Consider the following 17142-nt stretch of genomic DNA (forward strand, 5'->3'; position numbering starts at 1 on the left):
ACTGCCTCGGGAGTTCTCACAGTGGCCCTGTGAGGCAGGTGTCATTGCCCCTTGCGTCGGGGAGGAGACTGAGATCAGAGAGAGAAAATGACTTGCCAAAATGAATAGCCAAGGCAGAACGGAAGCCGTCCTGACCATGGTGTCCCTCCTGTTCCAGCCTAAACACTTAATGGCGGAGTTGGAGGCATCTGGAAACAATAGTGAGAAAGCTATTTGGGGGTGAGCAGAGTTTCCTGACCCCTCCCTCCCCAACCACTGTATTGAGGGCTTCTCTGTTCACAGCGGTCAGTCATCTGAACCATCAGGGACTGAGTTTCCTCACCCTTGAAGCGGGTGGGGTAGGGTGGGGCTGGGCTCAGCAATCCAAACCCCTCCCCACTCTCCCCTCTGGGATTCTAGCACTGTCCCCTCTCGGACTTGCACCCGTTTTGTCTGTTTTTGACCCTCCCCGTCCCACAAAGGGGGCAGCCCCAGAAGAGCTAACTGAGCCCCTGTCCAGGCTGGGAGGGAACCTTTCCTGTAGTTTAAGAACCTTCTGTCAGGCGTGAGGGCCGTGGAAGCGAAAGAGGAAGTGTCCGTCTGTTTACCTCCCTCTGGTGACCTCATGCTTCCTTGCTTTGTGCAGAACTGGGTGTCAGGCGGCCCGCCCATCCCCTGGGAGCTCCTCACTCAGCCCTGCTCAGGAAGGGGCACATCCCGGCCCCTGGCCAGCCCTCCTGCAGACAGGAAACGCTTGCGTGGGGCTGGTCCCTTCAGAGGGTCCTCTTTGCTCTTTGAAGGCGATCTGGCTGCCGCTGGGGAGGACTCACTCCTTGAGGTCCGTCAGGTCCTGTCGATCCGCGTATCCCAGGGTGGACCTCAGGCCAGTGGGAGGAGCCGGGCTGGAGGGAACCGCAGGTGAGTCTGGGAGGCCTCTCAGGGCTCAGGAACCCCAGAAGGGACAGGTTCTAGCTCCAGCTTTGCATTGAGAAGCCGAATGACCCAGGGCAAGCCACCTGCTTCTAGGAGCTGCATTTCTCATCAGGAAGGTGGGAATCAGATGGCCCCTGGGCCCTATGTTGGTCCCGGGGCACCACTGGCCGACGACACAGCTTGGAGCAGCTCAAGGCCTTGGTTTCTCCATCTCAAACGAACAGGTGGAAACGGTTTGGACCAGAGAGAAAACTGGGCAGCACGGACTTCAAGTTCCCGCTAAAACCGAGAGCGTGCTTGCTGAGTCCGTGATAAATAACTACACGTCCACACTGGTCTGCACACAGTAGGCGCAAGTCAACGCAGGCATGCCAGGCCACTTTGCAGGGAACACAGCAGCGGAGACGCTAGGCGCTGAGTCGGGCACTCACAGCCTCACCCACCCACCTCACTACGTGTCAGGCCCGGGCAGGTGCCGGAGTTACGGCCACCAACGAGAGGGGCGCAACCTCCTCTCTTTTGGACCTTACGTTCTGGCAGGTGGAGGCCAAACCTAAAACAAAGGCATCAATGAAATCATCTCAGTTTGCATCAAAGGCTGGGATGCGGGGGGAAGCGGCCAAGGGAGCTGAAGCTTAGGTGATAAGAGGGGCGGATTAGCGAAGATCTGGGGAGGGCACTGTGGGAGGACAGACTGCTGGGGCAGAGCCCCTGATGGGACCCATCGGTCGTGTCCAGTGTGGCTGGAGAGTGCGCGGAGCAGGAAGAGAGGAGGCTGTGGGCAGGGCCAGATGAGGCAAGGCCTTCCTCGTCAGGGCGGAGAGGCTGACTTCACTCTAACTGTAATCGGCAAAAATCAGAGGTTCTCAACCAGGGAGCAACGTGGGTTGGGACACGGCCTCTGCTGTTCACTAGCTCTGCACCAGGCTCTCCTTACCGTCTCTGTGCCTCAGTGTCCCCTTCTGGAGGACGGGACCCCCACTACTACCTACTTCCCCTGGTTTTGGCGAGCGTCTCCAGGGACGAGGCTGGTTGTACGTTCACACAGTACCAAGCAGGGTACGTGCTCAGGAAATGTCAACGTGAGGGTTTTTTTCTGTTTTGTTTTAAGTTTATTTATTTTTGAGAGAGCAAGCAAGCAGGGGAGGAGCAGAGAGAGAGAGAGAGAGAGAGAGAGAGAGAGAATCCTAAGCAGGCTCCACGTTGCCCGTGCAGAATCCACGGCAGGAGCTCGAACCCACGAACCCTGAGATCATGACCGGAGCCAAAGGCAGAAGCTTAACTGACTGAGCCACCCAGGTGCCCCCAACATGGTGTTTTTTATTTACGAATTTGTTTTATTTTTTAAGGATTTTTAAAAAAAATTTTTTTAAGGTTTATTTATTTTTCAGAGACAGAGAGAGACAGAGCGTGAGCAGGGGAGGGTCAGAGAGAGAGGGAGACACAGAATCCGAAGCAGGCTCCAGGCTCTGAGCTGTCGGCACAGAGCCCGACGCGGGGCTCAAACTCACGGACCTCGAGATCACGACCTGAGCCAAAGTCGGACGCCCAACCGACTGAGCCACCCAGGCACTCCCAACATGGTGGTTTTTAAACATGACTTAAGGGGCACCTGGGTGGCGCAGTCAGTTAAGCGTCCGACTTCAGCCAGGTCACAATCTCGCGGTCCGTGAGTTCGAGCCCCGTGTCAGGCTCTGGGCTGATGGCTCAGAGCCTGGAGCCTGTTTCTGATTCTGTGTCTCCCTCTCTCTCTGCCCCTCCCCCGTTCATGCTCTGTCTCTCTCTCCCAAAAATAAATAAACGTTGAAAAAAAAATAAATAAATAAACATGACTTAAAAGCTTTGACACTCATCCCACAAGAGCAGGGGTCTGTGTCCTGTCCCCGCCAGTCTGTTTGGTGAGTGGGTGAGTGTGCAGCAGAGGCCTTAGGGGCTGGGTCACAAAAGCCCGAGTACCTTCTGTCTGGTGCCCGAATAGGGCTGCTCTCCAGATGCTTCCCCCTGGTCCGCTCCCTCCCGAAGTGTGGGCGCCGTGTGGCGAGGAAGTGAGGTCCCTGGTGAGGCCACACGACAGACTCCCGTGGCCAGTCTCAGCTGAGCCCCCGCTGGCAGTCGCTCTGGCATGTGAGTGAAGAAGCCCGAGGGCCACTCCAGCCTCCAGCTGCTGAATTGGCCCCGTCAGGCGAGTCCCCCCATCTGAGGCCGGAGACAAGCTGAACCCTCCCAGCCCCGTCCAGAGTCTACAAGCACGGCAGTGTGTTGGCAAGTTCTGGGGGTTGGCACACAGCCACAGATAATGGCTCGCCGTTGTGACGGGGGCCATGCCCACCGCCCTTCTCCTGGTCTACACTGTCCTCACATCTCAGGACACCCTGGGGACTTGTCTTATCTCCAGCATCCAATTTGGGTCTTTAACCATAGATAATACAGATTTGTGGCTGGAGAACTTGTTTTTTTTTTATTATTTTTTTATTTTTTTAATTTTTATTATCTTTAAAAAATATTTATCTATGTCTTTATTTTTAAAGTTTATTTATTCTGAGAGAGACAGAGCCAGAGCGAGTGGGGGAGGGGGCAGAGAGAGGGAGAGAGAAAGGATCCCGGTCAGGCTCCTTACTGCCAGCGCAGAGCCCGACATGGGGCTCGAACTCGTGAAACTCGTGAGATCGTGACCTGAGCCGAAGCCAAGAGTCGGATGCTTAACCGACTGAACCACCCAGGTGCCCCAAGAACCTGCTTTTTATTTTATTTTATTTTATTTTATTAATTTTTTTTAAATTTTTAAATTTTTTAATGTTCATTTTTGAGAGAGACAGAGACAGAATGCGAGTGGGTTAGGTTAGGGGCAGAGAGAGAGGGAGACACAGAGTCTGAAGCAGCCTCCAGGCTCTGAGCTGTCAGCACAGAGCCCGACGCAGGGCTCGAACTCATGAGCTGTGAGATCATGACCTGAGCTGAAGTCGGACGCTCAACCGACTGAGCCAGCAAGGTGCCCCAATGTTTATTTATCTTTGAGAGAGAGAGACAGAGCGTGAGCAGGGGAGGTGCAGAGAGAGAGGGAGACACAGAATCCGAAGCAGGCTCCAGGCTCCAAGTTGTCAGCACACAGCCTGACATGGGGCTCGAACTCACAGACGGTGAGATCATCACCTGAGCCGAAGTCGGACGCTCAACCGACTAAGCCACCCAGGCGCCCCAGAACCTGCTTTTTAAAAAGGAGAATTCTTTGCTTCAGATGAAAGCTTAGGCAAATGGAAGTGGAATGAGGGTGATGAGCCCAGAGTGACCCTCCCCTGCGGCCCCCCACCTCCTGCCACGGCGGCCCCCGGGGCAGTCCGGGAAGTAATGACTAACAATAGGACATTCGTGGGATGTAGTAGGGGCATAAGAATGATTCAGCAGTCTCATCCTCCGCAGGAATCAGGACATGTGAGCGCTGGTCTGGCTCTGTCCACCTGGTATACCTCAGTTTCCCCACCAGGGAAATGAGGGGCCTGAGCTCAGTGCTCTGAGGCCGCGCAGGCGGGACCTGCTGGAGGTGTGGCGGTCAGGGTCAGGGATGCTACTCTGGCCAACCTCTGCTTGACTGCAGGCCGGGCATTTCCCACTCCAGCGCGGGGTTCCTCCTCCGTCTGGAGGTCAAGGGCGGAGTCACATGCTCTGACACCAGGGGGGCGTCTGTGACCATCCTGCCTCCTGCCTGGGGCCACGGCCAGGGTCATGGGGCGCCCAGCCACGACTCTGGGCAGGCCTGGAGGAGGAGGAGGAGGAGGAGGGCCCAAGGTCGGGCCGGAAACAGATTCCTGTGGGGTCTGGACCAGTGGCTACTCTGGTCTCTCACAGGCCCAACATCCAAAGAAAGGAGAGGAGGACCTACAAGTAGGGAAATTCTGGGTTTTTATTCATTTCTATTTTGTTATGGTTCTCTAAACCCGTGGTTCGCAACTGGGGAAGTTTTGTCCCCACGGGATATTTGGTAATTTCTGGAAACGTTTTGATGTCACAACGGCAGAAGGCAGTGCCACTGGCACCTAGTGGGTAGGGACCACGGGTGCTGCTGAGGTCCTGACACGTGCAGACCAGTCCCCACAACGAAGGATCCTCTGCCCCAAATCTCGACAGTGTCAAGGTTGAGAAGCCTTGGTCTTAACCAAATCCTGTCCACCCCCCCACATCTCACCTCCTCCAGGAAGCCTTCCTTGGTCTGCTGTCCTTAATTACTCCTATTGGCCTTTAATCAGGTTTTCCAATGTTCTCAGTTGTAGCAATAGCGACACAACTTTCCCATAAGGGGAACGGCGTCCATCATCTTAAAAATCATCTTTTATTTGTTCACTTTTGTATTGTAAGGTAAAACACATCTACAGAGAAACGCACATAGCATACGCACAGCTTAGTGAAGTGTCATAAACCGAACCCCCTTTGACTATCTTCCAGGCCAAGAAAGAAAACTTTGTTGCCCCTGGAGCCTCTCAAGTTGGCTCACGACAGTCACGGTCCTACCTGCCTTTCGTCAACCACTATCCTCTATGGAAACGTCTTCACTGTGGGTTTTGTTTTATAGTTTGGTCTCCCATTAGCCGTCTCTAGACAGGATTGTTTTAAAGTTTATTTATTTGTTTTGAGAGAGGGAGAGAGAGCGTGAGCAGGGGAGGGGCAGAGAGACAGAGAGCGAGAGCGAGAGAGGCAGAGAGAGAATCGATCCCAAGCAGGCTCCACCCTGCCAGGGTGGAGCTCAACACAGGGCTTGAATTCATGAGCCGTGAGATCACGACCTGAGCCGAGATTAAGAGTCGGACGCTTAACCGAATAGGCGCCCTGGACAAGAGAGTTTAATTGCGCCCTTTTGAAATACTTGAGTCTTTCAGTTGCCGGTTGGGAGACAGTGAATTGGCCTGAACGTCCCCCTCCACAGGTGACCGATCAGGGGGTTGTTTAATCGCTATGAACCACGGATGCGGACGTGGTTAAAAGTTTCGATCGGTTTCAAGTACTGTCCTTGTTCAAGCTGGAATTGCCCACCTCTGGCCAGTGGACAGCTCTGCAAGTTGGATCCAGAGAACTTTCGACCTGACCCTGGTCTGTGATAGTTTTCTTGCCCTCTGGTGGGTCAAGGTATACCAGGCCCACCGGGTATACTTCCCGCCCCAGACCTGGAATCGGCTATTTCTCCGAAAGGTCCTGGTTTATTTTGGTAGGAAATTGTATTTCAAGACCACACTGTGGACTCCAGGGACGCTCCTTTCTTTCTTGTTCTTTCTTTCTTTCTTTCCTTCTTTCTTTTGATGTTTATTTTTGAGAGAGAGAGAGAGAGAGAGAGAGAGAGCATGAGCAGGGGAGGGGCAGAGAGCGAGGGAGACACAGAATCTGAAGCGGGCTCCAGGCTCTGAGCCGTCAGCACAGAGCCCAATGGGGGACTTGAACCCATGAACCACAAGATCATCAGCTGAGCTGAAGTCAGATGCTTAACCGACTGAGCCCCCCAGGCGCCCCGATACACCAGTATTTCTTAACTATGAAGTGCTTCATGAGTTCAAACTGATACTTCCAATCCCAAATCCAAGCCTACAGTATTTTGACTTTAAAGTCTTGTCTTACACCTGCTACCCCTTTTCTCCCACATCCAGAATTCAGGCTGCAAGGATGCAGGGGATAATGAAATCACAGCATCTCGTGTTACTGCCACAGGTGTGGCCACGGAGACAACCCGCTGTCTCAGGCTCTCTCCCTCTTCGCTCCCGTGTCCGAGTTTCACCTGCGTCTACTGTCCTCGGTCCTCATAGGCGTCCCTTGCTTAGCCTTGATTCTAGAGCTGACCTTCCTCCATGACTTTGCCTGCTTGCCTGCAGCTCTTTCTCTAGACGATTCTTCGGAACCCTCAGACCCCAGGAGTAACAGTCCCTGACTGCCGCTGGCATGTGCGTCTCCTGCTGGACGGTCTGTTCTGCTGGAGGCTCGGCATTCGGCTCACATCCGCTTCGCCGAGTCTCCTAAATGGGCTTCCCCACTTTTCTTCTGCAGAACGCGTTGCCACGGAAAAGTCTGAAGACAATCGAATTATTCCTGTAGGTTCCTTGCTCTTTTTACCTAAATTCCTGGAGGATTTTTTTCTTTTCTTTTTTTTTTAAAGATTGATGATTTTACTAGAATGTGTCTTAATGTTGGTTATTCTGGGTTGGTATTCTCAAGGGGCCCCTGGGTGGCTCAGTCGGTTAACCGTCTGACTCTTGATTTCGGCTCAGGTCACAATCTCGAGGTTCGTGAGTTCGAGCCCCGTGCTGGGCTCTGCACCCACGTCACGGAACCTGCTTGGGATTCTCTCTCTCCCTCTCTCTCTGCCCCTCCCCTGCTCGTGCTCTCTTCTCAAATAACCACTAAAAAATACGTATTTTCAAACACATGGTGCTCTCTCTTGACCCTCTTCTTGCAGGGGTGCCTGTTACTCACATGTTGTGTCTTCTCTGTCAGCTGACCTCGGGCCAGTGAGGGTTTAGCCTTCGCTGGTTCTCTGGAACGCTTTTCACCTGTGTCTTTGTTTCTTTTTGATTTTAAGAACGTTCCTCCCGTTCGCTGTTTTATTTCTCGTAAGGCTTTATCCCCTGTGCTCTTTCTAGTTTAGATTTTATTTCTGAAATTGCTTTTTTCCTTCATTTTAAATCTTTCCTGAGTGTTGTCTCCTTGGCTTTTCATTTCTGCTTGACACTGCTCTGTTCCTGGCTTTTACTGTGTCTTTAACAGCTTCACTCTGCAATGAACAGTAGGTTATCTTTCTCCGTTTTCACCTCCTGTGGGTCACTTCCGGGTCCTGATCACTGGTAGGTCACAACTTGGATCTGGTTTGCGGTTTGTCTTCCTAGAAGGCTTTCATTGTCTACCTGGGGTGTTGGTCTGCCTTTTATTCTCTCTTTTTAAATAATAACTCCGCATGGAATTTTATGTCAGTGTTTTCCTGTCGCTCCTATTTGGGCGCAATGAGTTGGTTTCTGAGCTTTTAGGTATCGTGGTCCCGGGCGGCTTCTCTAATTCTCCTGGATCCAGAGACGCACCTGGTTTGGTGTCTGAATGTGGGGCTCCACAGGACTCGGCCCTCACACCTCCCTTGCAGCCCCTCGCACTTGCCTGCTTTTGGATGGCGAGACCCCGCAGGGCCGAGGCTGTGTGTGCTCCCCAGTGCGTTCCTGCGGCCACTTGAGGGCCGTCCCGTTCTCGGGTCCCTCAGCTGCCCGGCTGCACCTTCCTTTCTGCCCCCGGAGGTGTAGACACCTGATGTGCAGGTCTAGGGTCCTTTGGAAAGGCCCGGCCGGCCTGCGCACCTCCAGGCCGAGCCCCACCCTGCAGGAGGGGTGAAGTGATGACCTCCAGGGGGGCTTAGGGAAAGCGAGACCAGAGGGGCCTGAGCCCCCTTTCCTGGGTAAAACCTGAAAACGCTAAATGTATCCCCGCCTGCTTCTATGTTGGGGTTCGTGGAGACATCTTTAGCTGAGTCTTGTCACAAATGCTGTTCTTTGGTTTTGCCCTCTACTTTTTGTAATGTGGGGATCCAGAGATATTTAAAATTAGCTACCCTGAAACTTTACAAGTCCTTCTGTTTCTCTGCCTGTCTCATCGGTTCCTCCCAGTAACCCAGACGCAGGGAGCAGCATCCCACGTGACAGGCCAGAGGGTGAAGCAGCCTGCCCTCCGCCCTCACCTGGCAGGTGGCTGGAGACGACATCATGGGCCATGAGAGCACCTGGCACTGCACCTGATGCCTAGTGAGCCATCAGGCTTCCCTCACTCGCTGAGTACCTACTATGTGCCAGGCTCCTCGCGAGGATGGGGTGGGCACCTCATTCTCTGGGCATCTCGGGCTGGGCCCCCCCCCCCCAGACACCTGGCTGACCAGCCACGGCCCCAGGTGGGGCCACACCGCCACTCCCTGGACGACAAAATATGGTGTGGTCTCTACCTTCTCCCACACCCATCCAATGTCCATACAGCTAGAGCCCTCTGCATGCCTGACAGGACCAGGGCCAGGACGAGCCCCTTGACGGGACATTCTGGAGCCTCTGGCCCTTCTTCATCTCTGTCTCTCTGGCCATATCAGAGCAGTTCTGTGTGTGGGCTGATGTTCATGAGATAGCAACCACTTTGGGTTTCCCCTAGACTTCCTGCCACCTGCAGCACGTCCCGGATCCAGCCACAGCCTGGGCGAGTGTTCAGAGCTCCTGGCCCCGGGGACGGGTGATGGAGCGATTCACAGAGCAGGCTCCGCACGCCTCCACGCTCTGCAGGAACACATGGACGGGACACACCTGCCCGCCACCCCCCAAGTCTGCCTCTAACAGAGGGAGGGCCAGCCCACTTCTGTCCCCAGCTGAGTCCCCTGTGACGGTGGGGTGGGGATGATGAAACCCCAGAAAATTCAGGGGGAACTGAGGACAGGGGGACCTGAAGCCCTTTCCTGCACCTTGGCTCCAGGCCTGAGGCAGCTCAGAGTGTGACGGAGCATGGTCTCCGCGGGCACGGCCGTGGGCAGACCCACGGGGCACTCAGCTATTCTCTGTAGGGACCAACGCCCAGGGTGACAGAAATGAGGTCAGTTCAGCAGTGTCAGGGCGGATCGATGACAGCTCCGAGGGTTAGAGAGCCCAAGCCCATTCCCCACAGCCTGGAGCCCAGCACAGAGGGGCAGCCATAGGGGACCAGGCCTAAGCCCAACCCCTGGGAACCAACTGGCCACAAACCACGCTGCATGGAGCCCCGGATCATGTGCAGTGCCTGGCCCTTAGCAGGAGCCGATCCCATTTGTGGAGCCGGAAATCCTGCAGAAACTAACAAGATACTGTGTCTGACAGATCAAGAAGCAGGGTATCGTGGTCCGGTCACCCAGCAAGACTGTGGTGATGCCGGGGTCTGACCTGGGGTTCTCTGAGCCTGGACCCAGCCTGCTACCTTTTCTCACGTGCCCCCGAGTGGGCCTCCAGCACCAGCTCTCAGCTGGTCCAGATGTGGCAACATGGTCTGGACAGGCCACAGGGGCCCCGCGGCCAAGAGAAGGTGCCGCTGTTCCCAGGGAGGCCTGGGCCCTTGCTGGGGCAGGGAGGGGAAGCGAGTCCCAGGTGGGTGCCGCGTGGCTCAGCAATGCAGAGTGTTCTGGAGGGAAGGACCTCCCACCCCGTCCCTGTCCCCCTCTCCCTCATCCCTGTCCCTGGAAGGCCCCTGCCCCTCCACCCCCAACCTGCCCCTGGAAGAGAAAAAGCGTCACAAACCGGTTCCCCAGGGTCTGGCCTGGCCCTGGGCCCCAGCCGTCCCCCTGCCTGGGTTGGGTTTGACTTCCTGATGGTGGGGGTGGGGCTACCTGGGCCCCTCCCACTCTCAATTCAAGCCCCTGCAGACCGCCAGGGGCTGCTCGTAGGTTCACCAAATCCTGATTGTGCACCTGCAAGGCGCAGGCTCTGGTCCGGGTGGGGGTGTGTGTAGGGAGCTGAGGCGCACCCCTGCCTTTGTGGGGCTGAGGTCCGGGGTGGAGACGGCAACGGGCAAGATGCGGCACTAACAGCCGCAGCTGAGTGGCAGGTGCTACTCTAAGCGATCTGTTTATTACAAGGCAGGTGACGGGCAGGTGCTCCTGATGTAGGCACATTATTGTCTCTGCAGATGAGCGTCTGAGGCCCGGAAAAGTGTCATAGCTTCCCAGGGTCTCACGGCCAGGATGTGGCTGCCGTGGACCGCATGCTTGTGTCATCCCCAAACCGTGGCAACACCGTAACCCCCAGGGGGGTAGTGTGAGGAGGTGGGGCGTTGGCAGGTCATCGGGTCAGGAGGGCGGAGCACAGAGAGAAGCCTGTGGACCAGGAAGAGGGCCCTCGGCCAGAACCCCACCCTGTGGGCTCCCCGCTCTCAGACTCCCCGCCTCCAGACCGAGGACAAATGTCTGGTTTAAGTCCCCTCCCGCGGCCCCCCTCTGTCTGTGGTGCTCATTACAAGCTGGCCAAGCTGGCCGAGCGGGGGCCTCCCGAACCCCAAGTCCGTGGCAAATACAGAAAATAAATAGTATGTTGGGTGATGGTAAGTGCAGAGCAGAAAAGTCAGCGTGTGTGCTCGTGTTCCTATCTCTGTGCACGGGGATGTGTATCGCCGTGTATGTGCGTGTGCACACGCGTGTGGGCCCCAGCGTGTCTGTGTGTGCATGCGTGCGTGTGCATCTTTGTATCTCAGGGTGTGGGTGTGAGTGTGTCCCCGTGTGCCCTGCGCACTCCCGTGTCTGGGCATGTTGGGGGAGGTTGGCTCCCGTCTCGCGGCCGGCACCGGCCCTCCGTGGAAGCTCCCACTTGACCCGGCTTGCGCCGCGGGCTTTCCCAGGCACGCGAGGCCACCTCTGTCTCCTCTGTCTTCACTCCCCTTTCTGTGCCCGGGGCCCGGCTCAGGGCCTCAGCTGGGGAGTCTGGCCCTGGCAGTGAGCAAAGTGGTGAGGAGGAGGCCAGCAGTGGGACTCCCTCTGGGCGAAGTGCCAGGGCCTTCGGGGCATCTCCCCCAATCCTCCCAAACCAGGAAACGTCCTTGTGCCCACGTGACAGACCAGGGGTCTGAGGCCAGCGGAAGCAGAGTTACAGGACCAGGGTCCCAGAGAACAGCCTCCCTGCACCGTGTCCCCTGCCACCAGACCTGGGGGTGGCTTGCCCCGGGGCACCCGGACCTGGAAGCCAGTCTCCTCTCTGCTGCAGCCCAGGCGGATGGGCCCATTCATTCGTTCACCATGCATTCATTCTCTAGATGAGGTGGCAGGTGGTGCCCTGAGCCCAGAGGAGTGGCAACCCCGGGGGCGGGGGCTGCATTTCGCTCCGGGTCTGCTCCTGCACTGAGGGAGGGACAAGAACACTCCCCTTGACAGGGGGCCGTGAGATTAGGGCCAGCCCCTCCGCCTCGAGCACATGCTGCCTCTTTAGATGCCCCTCCCCTCCCGCCCTCCACATCCCTGGGGAGCCCTGGTCTGCAGGGCCATCCCTCCCCACCCCCACCTGTGGGAGGATGAGGCCGCCTGAGCAAGCAGACGGAATTTGTCGCTGGAAGACCCCAGGGGTGGAGCCAGGGCCCCATCACCTACACGGCGGACTCACCCTGGCAGCTGGGCCGTGGCTCCTACCAGGGGGTTGCACCTGGGTGGGCTTGGCAGGGAAATCTGCGATGTGGGAGGCCCTCCCTGCTCGTGTAAATGGCACGCATGGGGAGGTGCCCGGAAGCCTGCCGTTTGGAGATACCCCGGTGTAGACAGGCCCGCCATGACTGGCTGTCGGGGCGGGTGAGTAGATGAGAGGTGCTTGGGTACTGAGCCCCTCTGCACACTCACGTGTTTGTGCTGTTCCCCCCCTTGGCACATAGTAGCTGCTCCATAAGGATGTACTAAGCAAGTAAGTAACAAAGGATTTGTTCTGCTTGGTGGCAGTGGGATTCCAGGGGGTTCTTCTTTCTTTTTTGCCTATTAAAAAGAATTTTTTTTCAACAATTCACAGAATTTTCAACGTGAGAAAAAAAAAACCCACAGTGATTTCAAAACTTTGTCGCTGTACATCTGGCCACAGGGACGGGAAGGGGCTTTTGGGCAAAAGCATCTTGCAAGTCCCCTAGGGTCACAATGACCAATGTGACATCTGCATGTGGCCGAGCTGTGGATCAGCCTGGAAAGAACCGCGCCGTGGGGAGCCGGGAGAGCAGTCCTTCCTTTGCTCGTGTCCGAAGACAGGGCTGTGGGGCACGAGGGATGTAGAGCTCCAGAGCAGCTCCCTTTACTCCCGGGGCCTCAGTTTTCCCACCCGTGAGATGGGCTGATGGCAGAGCCCTCTGTCTGTGATGAGAAGGGACGGTTGCCATCCCCCCCCCCCCCCCGGCCTGGCCCCTCCCCCTCCCCCGCCACCCGCCGTGTGCTCAGGGTGGTCTCATTTCCTTCCCTTTTCCTGCCCTGCTGCTCAGGCTTCAGCAAAACTTTGCTGACACTTGCTCCTTTCTGCAAGGTCACAAGCTGTGGCACAGGCACCCAGTTCCCACATCACTGAAGCTGCCCAAGGAGGGGGACAGGGCAGGGAGGGTCCTCGACCGGGAGCAGGGCTGACCCTCAGCCCAGGGCTGGGTCTCCACTCTGCCCCTAGCAGTGGGCACCGCACCCCTCTGTAACGGGCTCTCAAGACGGCTCACTCTTCCCATGGGTGGCTGTGCCCAGGGGACTCTCGAGCCCCGGCCCAACCTCCTGCATGACCGCAGCTCTGCCCACAGCCCCTGTCACCGCAGCCTGTCCTTCTCCTGCAGGCCCAGCTGGCCCTGAGCAAAGCCAAAGCCCAAGGAAGGAGCTCGGGTCCTGTAGTGGCTGCTTCTCTTCCTTGTTTGGGAGGAAGAGATGCATGTAAGGAGTAACTTAGGAGGCCTGGGGCCCATCTCTGTGTTCACCTCCTACTCTGCCCGTCCTGCTCCTCGTGGCCTGGCCCGTGCACCTGCGGTGTCCACGGTGAGGCCTGAGCGCCGTGGACCACTGTGTGTGGGGGTTCGGCGGGACTCCAGGGAGCAAAAGGGAAGCTGCCCGCTTCTGTGGGCACTGGGGACAGGCACCTGCCCAGGGGGACGCAGCAACCGCGGTCTGTTTGTGCAGTGCTCCACTCTGCTGGCCGGAACAAAACGCATTTGCATGCACCACGTACGCAATACAAATTGTACAATTCGGGTGAGTCCGCATAGAAGCCGAATACTCGCATTTAAGTTCCACGATATAAAGGTGCGCGACAAAATTCTACATTTTATCTTACTAGCATTATTAATTTTATCAGTACTCAGTCACCAAATCAATGATGTAAAATTTCAATTTTTAATGTTTTGCTACCGACAACGACATCAGCTAGCAAATTAAAAACACCAGAAGTCAGGGGGGTTGAAAGGGACGCGACCAGGTGCCTCCGGGAGCCCCCCACCCTGACTTCAGGCACCCCTGGGGCGGGGACAGGTGACCCCGTTCCTGACATCACCCGTTCAGACCATGGCGTCTGTGCTTCTTCCTTCGCAGCTCGTTCATTCACTCTGCAGCACGCGGGTCCTAGGACGGGGCTGGGAGGAGTCAAGGTGGAGGTCAAGGTGGAGGTCGGGGCCACGGAGGGCACTTCGGGAGGCCAGCAGCTCGGAAGGTGTATGGCGTGACAAGAGTTTCCGGGCGCTAGTGGGAGGTGCACACCCCTTCCAGTCCCCGTGCCTCAGTTTCCTCACGTGCAAACCAAGTGCGTCCCGCTGCTCTGACAATCCAGGCTCCAGGCGGCACCTTCCGCAAACCGGAAGCCCCGAGCCCTCCCTGCCCTTCCTACCGCGTGGTGTGTGCGCCCCCCAGCGGGAACCGGAACAAAGGGGGCCAGGCCTCCTCTCGGGAGAACAAAACCGGCTCTGCCCCTTTGTCCCTTCCAGCTTCCCTGGGGCCTTAGCGATTGCAGCCTCCACGGGGGCCACACAGCACGGCTCACGGTACCAAACGCACTACCCTTCGACCCCGCCACTCGACGTCTAGGAGTTTTCTCTCAACACGTCTACGCACGCGTGTTGGAGACGGCGAGTTGATCTATGTACCGGGCTCTCCGTGGAATAAATACATGGTGTCAGATAAATACAACGGAAATAACAAATGTGCCGTCACAGGAAGTGGGCACGGATGCCGGGCGCCTGGGGGGCTCAGTCAGTTAAGCGTCAGACTCTTGGTTTTGGCTCAGGTCATGATCTGGAAGTCTGTGAGTTCGAGTCCCACAACAGGCTCTGTGTTGCATGTGTGGAGCCTGCTTGGGATTCTCTCTCTCTCCCTCTCTCTCTCTCTGCTCCTTCCCCACACACGCTGTCTGTCTCTCTCAAACAAATAAATAAACTTACAAAAAAAGAGAAAAGATGTGGGGCACCTGGGTGGCTCAGGTAAGAGGTTAAGTCAGCTCAGGTCATGATCTCATGGTCTGTGGGTTCGAGCCCCGCGTCGGGCTCTGTGCTGACAGCTTGGAGCCTGGAGCCTGCTTCGGATCCCCTGTCCTCCTCACTCTCTGCCCCTCCCTCACTCACGCTCGCTCGCTCTCGCTCTCTCTCTCTCTCTCTCTCAAAAATAAATAAAACGGAGTGCGCATGAATTCTCCCAGGAGCCACCGCTCTTCCTCTTCCCATAAGTGGCCTGAGGCGATCTCTGAAAATGGTTCGCTATTCACTTGACCCAGAAAATCCGACAAAATCACGCAAGTCATCAGGGTCAAATCTTCGTGTTCACTTTAAGAACACGCGGGAAACTGCCCAGGCCATCAAGGGTATGCATATCCGAAAAGCCACCAAGTATCTGAACGATGTCACTTTGCAGAAGCAACGTGTGCCATTCCAACACTACAATGGTGGAGTTGGTAGGTGGGCCCAGGCCAAACAGTGGGGCTGGACACGGGGTTGGTGGCCCAAAAAGCATGCCGAATTTTTCCTGCACATGCTTAAAAATGCAGAGAGCAGTGCTGCACTTAGGGTTTAAATGTAGATTCTCTGGTCATTGAGCACATCCAAGTGAACAGAGCCCCCAAAATGCGGCGTAGAACTTACAGGGCTCACGGTCGGATTAGCCCATGCATGAGCTCTCCCTGCCACATTGTGACAGTCCCCACGGAAAAAGAACAGGTTGTTCCTAAACCAGAAGAGGAAGTTGCACAGAAGAAAAAGATATCCCAGAAGAAACTGGAGAAGCAAAAACTTATGGCCCGGGAGTAAATTCTGCATAACATACATGCAAATAAAAGTAAAAACGGAAAAATAAATAAAAAATAAATAAAACATTTACAAACAAAAAAAGTGAGCACGTTCTTCATGAACCCACATGGAGCGAAGGCGCTGAGCTGCCACCTTGTTTGGGTCCCCAGCTGTGCTCCCTAGATGAGGGTGCCAGCAAGAGGGGTGGGTGCTGACCCTGCAGGGCCTCTGGAGGGTCAGTTGCATTCCAGCCGTTCCAGGAGAGGGAAGGGAGGCCAGAGCATTCGTTCTCCGCCTCTGTCTTTGGCTGAGGACCGCTCTGGGGAGAGGAGGCTCCCCAGCCGCTTCTGAGTCTCTGCATGTGTAGACGAAACGGACTCTGGTAGCCCAAGGTCAGTCCTTCAAATAAGGGCTGCCCACCCTTGGGAGGGAAAGCCCCCCAAGCCAAACTGAAAGAGGGGTGCCTGCGCACACTCACGAAGTCTGAGGAGCTGTGGGCACAGGAGGGCACTGCGCCAATGCCACCTGCTGTGATCATTAAGGACAAAAGCAAGGGCAGAGCAGTGTGCATCCATCCTCATTGTGGGCATAGGTTGCAATGGCTGTGCTGAGCGACTGTCACACTGAGTGACAGTGGCAGCTGCCTCTGCGGAGGCTCGCAGAAGCGGGGGGGATCTGGCAAATGACTTACTTTTCCTTGTCACCCTTCTGTACTTTTAAAAGGAAATTTTTCACCATGTACAATTTTTACCTGCTCAAAAAATAAAATGATATTAGAAACCAACCTTGCCATGTTAATGACTCAGAACACTTAACACTGTTAAGACAGCAGCACTCTCCAGGTTTGTGTATAAACACTCCACAAGCTCTATCAAAATCTTAGACCAGATTAGACCTTCGCTTCCCGGAAACTGCTTTGTCTACGCGTGCAGGGAGCCAGAAGTAGCTAGGGCTTCGCATCTGCCTAGAGTTACCTTCTGTGTAGAAATGGACAGGCTGACCCCAAAAGTCACACGGAAATTGAAGGGACCCAGAAAAAACCGAAACAATCTTGAAAAAAACCAAAACAACAAAGTTGGAAAACTCACACTCTTCGTGTCAAAAGTTACATGAATTATGGTAATCGGAGGCTGTGTGGCACCAGAATCAGTGGATGAATCGGTCGATGGAACAGAATCGAGGATCCAGAAATAAGCCCTCACGTTTATGGTCAATTGATGTTTGGTAAGGATGGAAAGAATAATTGTTTTCAGCAAACGGTACTGGGACAACTGGATGTCCAGATGCAAATGAACGAAATTGGACCCCTACCTCACACCATCCACAAGAAATAGCTCAAAATGAATCAAATATCTAAATGTAAGGGCAAAACTACGAAATTCCTAGAAGAAAACACAGGGGCCAATCTTCATGATTTTGGATTAGGCAATGGCTTCTTAAACATGACCCCAAAAGCCCAGACAACAGAAGAAAATAACAGGCAAACTGGATTTCATTAAAAGTAAAAACTTTTGGGGACACCTG

The 17142-nt window shown here is 55.4% G+C and overlaps 1 pseudogene; it reads left to right on the forward strand.

Moving 5' to 3' along the window:
* The first annotated feature begins 15018 nt into the window (after window positions 1-15018).
* LOC123586660 lies at window positions 15019-15675 on the forward strand (annotated as a pseudogene).
* Window positions 15676-17142: the final 1467 nt, after the last annotated feature.

The sequence above is a fragment of the Leopardus geoffroyi genome, chromosome C3 (assembly GCF_018350155.1).
Source record: "Leopardus geoffroyi isolate Oge1 chromosome C3, O.geoffroyi_Oge1_pat1.0, whole genome shotgun sequence".
Lineage (NCBI taxonomy): Eukaryota > Metazoa > Chordata > Mammalia > Carnivora > Felidae > Leopardus > Leopardus geoffroyi.